General features: G+C 37.3%; 1 protein-coding gene across 18 annotated transcripts in view; it reads left to right on the forward strand.

Moving 5' to 3' along the window:
• The window catches only part of LOC149194083 (uncharacterized), a 306,574-nt gene that overhangs the window by 74,163 nt on the left and 219,253 nt on the right, over positions 1 to 13,158 (forward strand). The window lies entirely within an intron of this gene.

Raw genomic sequence — 13,158 nt, forward strand, 5'->3', positions numbered from 1 at the left:
TACTTCTTCGGGAGTCTTGTTGTCCAATGCTTGATGAGGCACCCTATTTTGAACATAAACTGCAACATTCGTTGCTTCTCTCGAAAGGAACTTCAACAGCTTTTGATCATGGAGCATGGCACAAGCAACTTCTACAATGGACTTGTTCTTTCTTTCAGCTACTCCATTTTGTTCGGGATTATAGGATACAATCATCTCTTTCTTGATCCTTTTCTTCTTGCAAAAATCTATGAAATCATTTGAAATGTACTCTCCACCGTTATTGTACCTGAAGATTTTAATTTTCTTCCCTGTTAGATTTTCGACCAAAGCTTTGAACTCTTTGAAAATTTCGAAGACTTCATCCCTGTGCTTCAAGTAATATATCCTTGTCTTCCTTGAGAAATCGTCAATGAAGGTGATGTAGTAGAGATGACCACCAATAGAATGTAAAGATTTGGTCCACATATGTCAGAATGAATGAGTTGGAGCATGTCATTCGTCTTATTCTCGCTAGAGGGGAATGGTCCCCTTGTCTTCTTTCCACTAGCACAACCTAGACATATTCCATCATGTTGGGCTTGAACATCTGGAATTCCAAATACTAACTTCTTCAATTGTGGAAGAGCATCATAATGTAGATGGGCCAATCTTCGGTGCCAGGGTTCACTTAGATGATTAGTATGATGGACCAATGCTAGAAGACGTCTTCCAGTGACTATATAGATTCCTTCAAATATTGATCCCAATGTGATGCATTTCTCGTAGAGGATCCAACAGGCCAAGTAAGAAGCTTTCCCTTGATGAAAGCAACCCTCATCCCTTTTTCTTCCAAAGCAGATATTGATACCGAAATCTTCTTCAATCCTGACACATACATCACACCATGGAGCGAAACAGATTCCTCGGAATCCAAATGAAATTTGACAGACCCAAAGCCTTTAATGGGATGAGTGGAGTTGTCTCCAAGAATAATCTTCAAATTTGACTCCCTCTCTTCCAAGTTAGAGAGAAATTCCTTATATCCAGAGAAATTATGAGTGGCTCACTATCAATTAACCAACTATCCCACGAATCTGGAGGAGAGGAACTAGTGAGAGAAAAAATAAGAATATATTCAAATTGATTGGCAACATTACTTTCATACTTGGAATATCTTGACTTCCTTTGTGGACGATGATCTTCTTCATGATCACTAGGAGCATCTCTTCTTCTTCTTTCATCTCTTCCATTACGATCATTCCTTCGGTCATCTCTTCTTCTTCGATCATTAAACCTATTATTGTTGCTTCTAGTGTTGTAGCGTGGACCTTTGTTCTTCTCAAGGCAATCTTGAGCATATAGACCTTTCTTGTGACAATTGTAGCATTCAATGTGTGATGATTCTCTTTCATTCCTTTTCTCTTTGCATTTCGAGGAGGAGGCTTCCTTGAATTTTATTGGACATCATTTTCCTTTCTTCTTCTTGTTATGAGTGACGAATGCAACGAGCTCTCCTTCATGCTTCTGAATCTTGCCTCTTGAAATTATCCTTGATTCTTCTTGAGTGAGCTTTTCAACAGTCTCATCAAATGATAGAAAATTGTTGTTATTGCTTATAGTGGTAATGAAGGTCTCCCAAATAGGAGGGAGACCTCTAAGGGTTACAATCACCAATTCCCTATTAGGCATAGTTTCCCCAACTCTCTGCAATTGATCTCTAAGACAAGATATCCTCATAATATAGGATTGCATAGACTCTCCTTTATTCATCTTCATATCTTTGAGTTGATCTTTCAAGGAGATCATTTCATTCAAATTGTTGACTTCATACATGCCAACTAGCTTATCATACATATCCTTAGACTTCTTCAAATTTCCAACATATGCAAGTAAATTATTTTGTGAGGAAAAAGGATTTGCATAAAAAGAAGGGGTCAATTGTGATGAGTCTTTTACCCCCACAACAAAATGGGCCACCATCCAGATACTCTTTGCCTTGGCCACTCGGAATGGGTTGAAAGCCCATCAAATGGATGTAAAAACTTCTTTCTTGAATAAAGACTTGAAAGAAAATGTTTTTATGTTTCAACCAGAAGGTTTCGTTGTGAAGGGACAAAAACATAAAGTATGTAAACTCCTCAAATCCTTGTATGACCTAAAACAAACACTAAGAGCCTGGTATGAAAAATTAATTGAGCATCTTCTGAAATTAAATTTCAAACACTTTAATTTTGATGTTGCAACTTTATTTGCCAAAAAAGTTGGCAAAATTGTCATCTATCTTGTGGTATACGTAGTTGATCTATTGATGACAAGGAACAATGAAAATTATTTTGATCCTTAAAGAAAGAATTGAAGAAAGGATTTGAGATGACAGATTTGGGACATCTTCACTACTATTTGGGCATTGAAGTAACCTAACATTCGAAGTATATATTCCTCTCTCAAAAGAAATACATTGGAAAATTATGGAACAAATTTGTCACGATTGAATGCAATCCTTTGTCCACTCCAATGGAACAAAATTCAAAGCTCACATTTAAAGGAGGAAATGAATTTGATGATGCAACTAAGTATAGACAACTTATAGGAAGCCTTATCTATCTCATCACTACCAGACCAAATATTTCATTTGTTGTTGGAATCCTTTCCAAGTTTATGCAAAAGCCTTGTGAGGGACACTAATATATTGCAAAAGGAGTATTGCAAAAGGAGTTCTAAAGCACTTGAAATGAACTCAGGACTTTGGACTCAGGACTTCACCTTTATTGGATATTTTGATTTAGATTTTTATGGAGATAAGGAAAATGGAGTATCTACTCCAGGCTATGTTACGAGTCTTGGATTAGGAGCTATCTCTTGGAGGTCATGCAAATAGTGAGTTCCAAAAGATTCCACAACAAAGATAGGATATGTGGTAGTTGCAGAAGCAACCAAGGAGATTGTGTGGCTCAAGAGAATTCTTGAAGATTTGCAGGAGAAATAAGTGAAGTTCACTCCTCTTTTCATTGACAACACTTTTGCAATTAAATTGGCCAAGAATCCAAAATTCCATGATCAAACCAAACATATCAATACAAAGTATCATTTGATTCGACGTCATGTTGAGGCCAAGACTATTCACCTACGCCATTGTTCCGAAAATGAGCAAATTGTAGACATCTTCATCAAAGCAGTTGGAAGAGAAAAGTTTAAAATATTCATAATGATTCTTGGACTCACAAACATCCCTTTAGATTTGGGGGGAGGGGGGGTGTTAGACACCTAATCCTTCAAGATTGAGTGAAATTATGTAAATAGAAAACTTAGTATAGGAAAATACCCTAGAATGTGAATCCTAGAATGTGAAGGGTCACCATTTTGATTGTTTATATTTATTTTTAGCTTAATGGAATCTATCAATTTGTGAGTCACCATCCTAGATTGACAACTTGGATGAGGAGGATCTCAATAAGAGGCCAAAGTGGTGGCACAACACCATTAGAGATGCTTGGGTGAGTGAAATGATTGAGGGATGATAATTGAAAGGTAAGAGCAAATAGAAACCAAACATAATTAACTGTGCTCCTATGGCCAATGTTCAAGGAGTTTATGAGTCATAGGTGTTTGAGGAAGCAATAGTGAAAACTGGATGGGAGAAGGCCATGACAACCAAAAATGAGTTTAATGAAAAATCAAACTTTAGAGCTTCTAGGTCTTCCACTAGAAAAGCAACCTATTGGTTGCAAATGGGTATTCAAGGTCAAGTACAAAGTGGATGGCACACTCGACAACTACAAGGCACAATTGGTTGTGAAAGGGTTCTCTCAACAAAAGGCATTGGCTGTGAGGATACCTTTTCTCCTACAATGAAGATGAACACCATCTAATTTGTTCTGGCAATGACAACGTAGTTTTACTAGAAGGTCCATCAATTGGACATGAAGAGTGCCTTCCTCAGAGGAAATTTGGAGGAATAAGTCTACATGTATCTATCATATGGTTTTCAGGGTCTAAGGGGAGGGAGCATCTTGTTTGTAGACTAAAGAAAGCTCTATATGGCTTGAAGTAGGCACCTAAGGCGTGGTACATTAAAATTTAATAGGTATTTGGTGAAAACAGGGGTTTCAACAGAACCCTTTGGATTCCAATTTATATATCAAAACAATTGATAATGATATCATTGTACTATTCATATATGTAATTGACATCTTATTATAGGTAGTAAGTCAAGTGCTATTGAACATATAATCTAGTATGAATAAAGCTATTGACATGACTAATCTAGGTCTCATAAATTATTGTCTAGGTGTAGAGTTTTGGCAAAGAATTAGCAACATTTTTGTCTCACAAACAAAATATGCGGAGAGTTTTCTTAGCAGGTTCAAAATGATAGATTGCAAAATCTTGTCTAAACTTGTAGAGAAAGGGTTGAAGCTTCCAACCAAGACTGATTTTAAGGCATATTTAATGAGTTAGCCTATAGGTAGCTTGATATACATTATAGCACGACTAGACTTGATTTGAGCTATGTATGTTGTGAGCTTCATTTCCAAATTTATGGTAGCACCAAAAGTAGAACATTGGACTGCAACAAAGAGAATGTTAAGATTTGTGAAATGGGGATTTGACTTTGGGATTGTGTATAAAGCAAAGACCCTAGGTTGTGTGGGTACACATTTAAATTGAGTAGGTTTTGTGGATGACAAAAAATAAACTTTTAGATATATATTTAGCCTTAGCACTGGTGTAGTCACATGGACTAACAAGAGCTAGCATGTAATAGATCTTTCATCTCTTTCATGGATGAAAGCATAATATTAAGTAGTGAAAGGACCATGTGAGGAAGTTTGGCTTAGGAGGATGCTTTTAGACATGAAGATGTAGCAAATAGGGCCAACATCCCTATTGTATGACAATGAAGGGGTACTCAAACTAGTTAAGGATCCAATTTTCCACAAGTGTACTGAACATGTTTTCATCAAATAACTTGTAGAGGATGGATCTATTGAGCTGCAATATTGTCCCCTTCAAAGATTTTTACCAAGTCTTTGGGTCTTAAAAAATATGTAAAATTTTGAGATAAGCTTGTTGTGGCTAGATCGACCATTAAGGGAGGGTGTTAGACTAATAGTAGATTAATAACTATCCCCTTTAGACTTGTAAGGAGGTTTCACGTTAAACAAAACTAGATGATCGAAGTTATTTTTTGGACACGTTGGCCCAATAGGCCTTATGAATTGGTGTGTATTTACTAGTATTCAATTGGAATTGGGATAAGTGTGTGGGTGAATTGAAGTGCATATGCCTTTTGTAGGCAAACCTTGGGACAACATGAAATGATTTAGTGAGATTTGGGATAGATGTTTGACCTTGCCTAAATTTTGGCTAAGGCATGATTCACTCAACTTGATGATGCATGGTGCGTGGATGGATGATGGACCAGATGGATCAACTTTGGTTATTGCCTTAGGTGGATCTTGAGAACAATTTTGGCACGCTAGCCCAATGTATTGGACAAGGCACATTGCATCATATTGGGGTGCCTTAATCGACAAAATGACTGGGATGCTCTGTGTAGGGTGTTGTTGGATTGCATGGAGTTTTGGTTGTAGAGATAGAATTTTGGATGTCTTCCTATTCTGACTTACTTGGAATCTGCTTCAAGTTGTTGAGTTGGAGCAAGTCAAGGTCTGTCTTAAAGGAATTTGTCTATTTGAAAATGTGGGAGGATGACCCAATTGGCTAGAGAGGAATCAAGTTAGCCATGTTTTGAGAAAAATGCGAGAATCAACCTATCTAGAGGAAAACAAATGAATAGCTATATTTGGTATAAAAAAACCGCTGGAGAGTTCATTTGGAATACAGTTGGAGTTGGAGAACATGTTTTGTGCATATGTTGGATAATTTGAGGGTGTGACATTTGTTCATGTAATGAATGAAGTGGTTGAATCTAAGGTGGTGTTTTAGATGCGATAGTTCCAAACAACTAACTTAGAAGATGAATTGGATTGTTTAGTGTAACTTCAAGGCTTGTTGAAGTAGATTGTTTCATGGAAGATAGTTGGCTATGGGTAAGATGGTTGTAGCGAACCATTTTGTGGAAGGCAATTGGCTATGTGTAACATTCCTTAGGCACCCATCTAGGGTGATGCCACCCACATGGATATTATTACCATAAAAACATAACATGTATAACATAACCAAAATAGCATACTAACATGCATGAGAGTGATAAACCATAAGCAACATAAAACAGTTTTGACCACTTATCTAATAAAATTAACCGACTAGCTGCAGACCCCAGACATTCCACCTTGCCGTAGGTCGTGCTGCTCACAATCTCTTGACATTGGGCCACTACTGAGCTGGGGCTATGACTCTACAAGTACCAAGGCTTACCCAAAGCCTGACATAGTACATAACCAATATTGAACATAAGCAGGGCCAAGGTACCAAATCCCAACAACCTCTAACCAATAGTCTCACATCCCCCATCATCCCACACAACCCATGGTAGTGCACCCTTTTCTTTGCACTTGCATTCCATTGGGTTGTACCACTACCCTTTGAGGCTTCTAACTCGAGTCGGTTAGGGATGTCTCAGAGCCTTGTGGCTTCCGTGAGTTCCAACTACTCTCATGTGTTCCAGGCCCTCACACAGGGGCACATGTCCCTACAGTTCTCCCTCTAGGGCTCTAGCCTTCCCGAAGGCAACTCACGAAGAAGTGCTCTCATACCTGGACCCACCTAGGATCTTCAGGGTATGCTAGCTAGACACTTTGGCTCTCCTTAGACAATAATAGAAGCCATGCTAGTAGATATTTCCTAGTGAATGGTGGAAATCACCTTTTATAGGCATGGTGCCCTTTACTTTATATTTTAATAATATATTAGAATATTAGAATATATTTTAACATCAAGCCACTTTACCTTTATAACATTGGCTAGGAATAAAATATTGTTTTCTTGGCTTAGCCCCCTAGCCCCCTCACCTTTATTTTTGTGTATTTTATTAATCTCAATATGTTTACATATATCAACTAGGCTTGCTGGCCTTCTAACATAGATTCTCTGGCCTGAACACACAAGAACCCTAGCCTTAAAAGATATCCATACACTGGCCCACCGGCCTAACACATCTATTGTATACACACACATGCACGTAGGCCTCAATAAAACTTGGCTCACCAGCCTATTTACCATGCATTGGCTCATCAACCCAAGTATCATATGTACATATACATTATAGTTAGGGGTTCTGGTCGGGGGTATTAATTCCTCTCCCCCTTGTTTATGCATTGTCTTCAGTGCATTTATATATGTGTACAATCAAAATTTGCGAATAGTTGTGGGTACTACTGTTTCCTTTTATCCTTAGGCTCCTACTGGCAGTTTCAGGATTGTAACAAGATCATTGAACTTATGCCAGACTCATGGCTTTGTTTTGGAGCATCTCGATCCTCCTGTTCACTATGCTTCACCTTTCCAGACATTCCAATCCTGCATGATCATCATCATACCTTTCATCATATCTCCATTCAAGATGTCTTGACTCATGTAATGATCGCTGAAGCTACCATCCAAAATGAAATTTTCAACTGTGTTGTTGCCTTGTTGAGAGTCTCTGTCCTCTTTGGCTATATGCAGTAGACTTGGATTTACTGAATTTTGTCTCTTGACGTGGAAACCAATGGTCACACATTATTGAATTTATGTAGAAATTATTAAATCTGTGGCCCCTCCCAGTTTCAAGTGTTTTGCATAGTGTTTAATGCCCACATCCCCAAGTGTTAGCTGATATAAAAACTGATAATGCAAATTATTTCGAAACACAACAGGACGACTATACACTTTTCATTTTTCTTTTCAGCTGATAAAAAAATAAGTAGACAAACACACAGAATTTAACACAGTGATTTTGGTCAACAGTGACCCTGGAAAACCCCACAGTGGGGAAAACCACTACTAAGGAGAGGACTATATTAGCTTATATTAGAGGAAATAATTACAGAGCTTTTAACACATCAAGGTACTTATCTCCCTTGAATATCAAGCCTGCTTCCCTGAAGTTTGTGACACAGCTTCAGCTCTAGATCTGAAATTTGCCTCACTGTTCCAAATTTTTGACAAAACCACTGTCAATTTTCTACTCAGAATTCGACCTCAGATCCGAAGATACCCTCTTATAAGTGTGCCTCAAATCTGGTGCAGAAAACCGTCTATATCAACCTCGACCTGTATGCAAGAATCTCTGATCACTCTCCTGAAATTCCGGGCCAGCAGACTCTGTATTTATCAGAAAGTTGAGCTAGAAACAACTGTGTTCTCCAAGGATTTTCGCTGAGAATCTTTCTCAACACTCCACAAAATAACCAGTGCAAAACACCCAGGAATTTCGGCCTGTCAGCACAGCTCGAACTCCTAGATTTGCGTGCCAGGAACCTCTGCATAAAACTCAGATTAATGGTGACTTTTGCTGTACATTTTTCTCCTATGCAGCCTTGCAATCCCAACATACTCCTCTCCCTTTTTTTTTGCTCTTCTCATCACTTCTCCAAATGCACATGAAAAATAGAATAGCCTAAACCTTTTTTCTCCCTTTTAGCTTCATTAAGTTAGGAAACCCTAACCCTTTTTGATCAAGTGTTGAGATTAGATCTCAGCCCTATAGATCAATGGTGGAGATCATTCCCTCACTTGACCCCCTTTTCATGTGGTCCCCCTCATTAATGACTCCTAGTCATTTTATCACTTTATATTTTGTACCATGTACTTTTTCTCCACATAAAGTTAACTTTAAAACACAAAGTAACTTTAATTTTTAAAAGTACATAGTACATAAAGTACTTTATAAAGTGACTTTATCATGACTTTAATATAACTCATAAAGTCACATGCTAAAAAGGTGTTTTAAAGTGTCTTCCTAGGCAAAAAGGCAAATGCACTAGGAAACACCTCCTTGGTACCTTTTTCTTCAACACATTTCAATGTCATTAAGGTATCCAAACTTTCGAGGAGTTGGATAATTTTCAGTCTAAACCCTTGATTGCAGGTCTGGGCTAGGGAATGCAGGATATCCCCTTGTTGCCATCCTGAGCCCGAGCCTGAGCTTGGCTAATTGAGAAGCTCCCTTAGGCATGTCTTGTCATTAATAATTGAAAATTTGTTTTCAATATGCTTATGAAAATTCAGAGTCATGGATGTATCTCAGTCAAGCATAATATTCTGTTCATCATCATTAGGCTCATTCTAAGTGCATCGGTTTGAGATATTTATTGGCTGCAATCTTGAGCTATAGACTAAATCTTTGGTGTCCTCCACATCTTCAAGGGGTTCTATTTGTGCTTTGGGCAGGACCTTAACCTTTTTAAAACCCACACTAATTTTAATATTATCAAGAGATTGTTGTATGCATTTTGCTTCATCCTCTTAACTTGGTATTTTATTGGAACTACAATCATGGAGAAAAAAAATACGATAGATGGGTTCGAGATACTTATTGGCTACAATCTTGAGCTATAGACTAAATCTTCGGTGTCGTCCACGTCTTCAAAGGGTGCTATTTCTGCTTTGTGCAGTACCTGAAGTTTTTAAAAATCCATACTAATTTTAATATTATCAAGAGACTGTTGTATGCATTTTTGCATTATCCTCTTCACTTGATATTTTATTCGAATATGCAATTCTGGAGAAGAAAACATAAGATAGATCAGTATTGTCAAGCATATCGACACATACCGGAGTTTTTTGTAACTTGATAAGTTGTTGGTAATCCACTGTGCTCACTGCATATTTCTCAAGTCCAAAACTTAGCTCACCGTGATCCATCTCATTATTTATGAGGGATAATCAGTATTGTAGCTACCATTCTGAATCATGAACTGATTCGCCGGTGTCTTTTGCATCTTCTAAATACTGCTATAATTGTGCTTGTGATGGGCCTTCTTGCTTTGCAATTTTTGAAGATGGGATTATTTTTAAACTCTTCAATACAATGATCATGCTCTAAATACTGATATCCATACTACCATATTGATACATTTATAATCACTTTATGTGGGTGGTGTTCTAGAGAGTGTCATCTGCACCCACTGCCTTCCTGATTCATGGCACTAAACGAAGCTTCATTGGCAACCTTCGTTGAGAAATTACTTAGCGGTGACTATGACCTTGGCAGTTGTCTGTGGGGTGAGGGATTTTGTAGCACTATTACATTATTTTTAGAAAACATTTCTGTCTGGAAACCTTCATCGAGATCCATTGTTAGATTATCTTAAAACCTGCTATCCAAACAAACACATCAGATCTAGTTACTTGCTAGAATTATTAACTCATGAATGCAGCAAAAACGAGAAAAACAATCACATTATCACACCCAATGCACAATTATTTCTGCTCTTCTAGATCAGTTCACCATTCAAAACAATGTTACTTGGGAGCGGGAGCGGAAGCGGGAGCGACCATTTTCAGAAGCTCCCGGTTTGGGAGCGAATCCCGGAGCGATTTTTTAAAAATATATATATTTTTTATATTTTTATATTTTTGATACATATGTCAACAAAAACATGTAGAATGATGAATTAGATATAAAAAACATAAAAAAGCATAGATTGAACCATATAACAACAATCATCTAGAAGTTATAATCTTCATCAACCACGTCCGCAAGTTAGTAACATAGTAACATACAACATATTGAGTCTCATGATTCATCAATCTTAAAGTTTCAAGCTTTCAAAATTCAATATATAACATTTATCATCATTGATCACCAAAGTTGTACTTGTAAGCTAAGTGTAACCATTACAACAAATAATATCTAACATGAAATGAAATGTTATAAAATGAAATGAAATGAAACAACTTTCAACTTTCATGAAGCATCATATTCATAATTCATTACTAATGAGTTATAATTGCCAACTTCAAACTTAAATTGTCATATATTGTTTAAAAAAATATCATAATAAATATGAAAGAGTCAATAGTTATAAAAGCTACTAGAAACTAGAAAAGAGAAGTAAATCTATTATCTATTTCTTATGCTTGGGCCTCTTGCCACCATGAGAAATGTCTAATTTTTTAGTCTTGTTGCAAAATCAGGATCTTTGTCATTAATATCACCCTCCAAGCATTAATATCCAGAGGTATCTTTGTCATTACCTTTGTATCTGTATAGGGATCTTTGTCATTAATATCACCCTCTAAGCATTAACATAAGATAGAAAAAGCATAGCATGTCAAGTCAAGATTTTGTTTGAGTGATGCGTACATTTTTAGAAGGGTCATGATAGAGGAGTTCGACAACCAATGTCACTAACATCAAGGTACATAGAGGGATTGGTACTCTTGATTAAATATGAGTTCCATACCCTAATACATGACAAAATTCAATGGAAACATTGCAATCCCCCAATCCTGAAATCCTGAAAAACTGATAAGTCTGCTGGATTTTGAATGAAATCTAAAATTCTACTTTCTCCATATGAAATCCAATGAGGACGAAACCACTCTCAAACATCCTGAGTCATTTCATGGTAATGTTAAAAATTTAAGTAAAAGGATGAAAATGAAAATTAAAGAAAATGTCACTTTTACTTTAAGAATTTAACATTACCATGAATAGCATATCAATACTAGGGCCTAGACTTGATCATTAAGTTGCCCCACTCAAAAACTATTTGTTTCTTTCAAAAAAAATTGCATTTCGAACATTACTACAAAAAAAAAACTGCAAAAAAGGCAAAACGCTCCCGAAAAGGCAGGGAGCGAATTTTTTTTTAGGGAGCGCGCTCCCCACCCGCTCCCGAGTCGCTCCCGCCTGGAGCGCGGATCGGGAGCGAGAGCGAGGGGGGGGGGGCGCTCCCTCGCAACACTGATTCAAAATATCTTCTGAACTTACAAGAGCCCCTTATAGGGAAAATGGCTCTGATAAATTAACAAAAGAACAACAAACCTGGAAAAGTTTCAGTCTGCACAAAAATCAAGGCATATCTGCTCCAAATATGTGGTCCCTTTGCAATCTGTCCAATTGTATGAAATCTGTATTGATGGTTGTACGACCTACTCCGCTGGGTTGTATGACTGCTTTTCTCATTGCTACTGTTTGATTGCCTTCTCCTTGCTGAACTACTGTTGAAACTTCTCGCCAATGACTGAAAATAAGATCTTTGAGTTTCTTCTTCACCCATGTGACATGTGGAATGCTTTGTGTCTTTATCCTTTGCCCTCTCTTTCTTTTACAACTTTAACATGAACCAAAATCTTAATCTTCAACGGTTAAGATCTAACCATGGGATCAATGGTTCTTTTTTAATTAAATCATTAAGTGACCCACTTTAGTCACATTAATAAAAAGCATTCACTTAATTAATTATTTAAGTGAAATTTTGTAAAAAACATAGGTTGTATTTAATGATGATTTCGATAAGTAGACACCCTCATGTAAATACTTGTTTGTGCCACAAACACTGACACTCTTTAGCGAGGAAGGTATTCTCCACCACTCCAAAGTTGTCTCAAAACCGGACAAACTTGCCCTTCACAAGGGCTTGGTGAACATTTCTGCCAATTGTTCCTCGTTAGAAATATTTTGCATCTTGACTGCTCCCTTCAATGCCCTGGCTTTGATGAAGTGGTATTTGATCTCAATGTGTTTGACCTTTCGTGAAACATTGGATTCTCTGAGAGTTTGATATAACTCTGGTTATTGTAGTGGATCATTGTTGGCTCAAGCTTCTTACCAAAGAATCACGTGAGTATCTTGCGAAGCCAAATGGATTCATAACTAGGTAGATTGGCCGCCTTGTACTCTGCCTTACTTGAACTCAGTGCTATTGAGTTATGCTTCTTGTTGAACTAGGAAATTACGTGTTAAAATTGGCAACTAGGGCCAAATTCCACCTTAAAATAGCTCATATGATGGAGATGGTTATTGCATTGGATTCCTCGTTTCGAGAGGTCCAATTTTGATATAAAGATCATCTCATTTTGACAAGAAGAAATGGAATTTTGAATTTATTCTCTCTCATGCACAAATTGTCAAGGTCGGCCTTAGTCAAATATAGGCTCAAAAGCCCAATAGATGTGTCTCCTCACTCTCAATGAAGTGTATAAATAGGAGTGACCTCTCTCTTCATTTGGATATCACTCATCTCATCACATATCTCTCTTTCTCCTCTCTTGATTGGTTCTTATAGCTTGGAGGCAACTTCT

The sequence above is a fragment of the Pinus tabuliformis genome, chromosome 2_2, assembly GCF_031772625.1.
Source record: "Pinus tabuliformis cultivar Carrire ecotype Pingquan chromosome 2_2, CPIR1, whole genome shotgun sequence".
Classification (NCBI taxonomy): Eukaryota; Viridiplantae; Streptophyta; class Pinopsida; order Pinales; family Pinaceae; genus Pinus; species Pinus tabuliformis.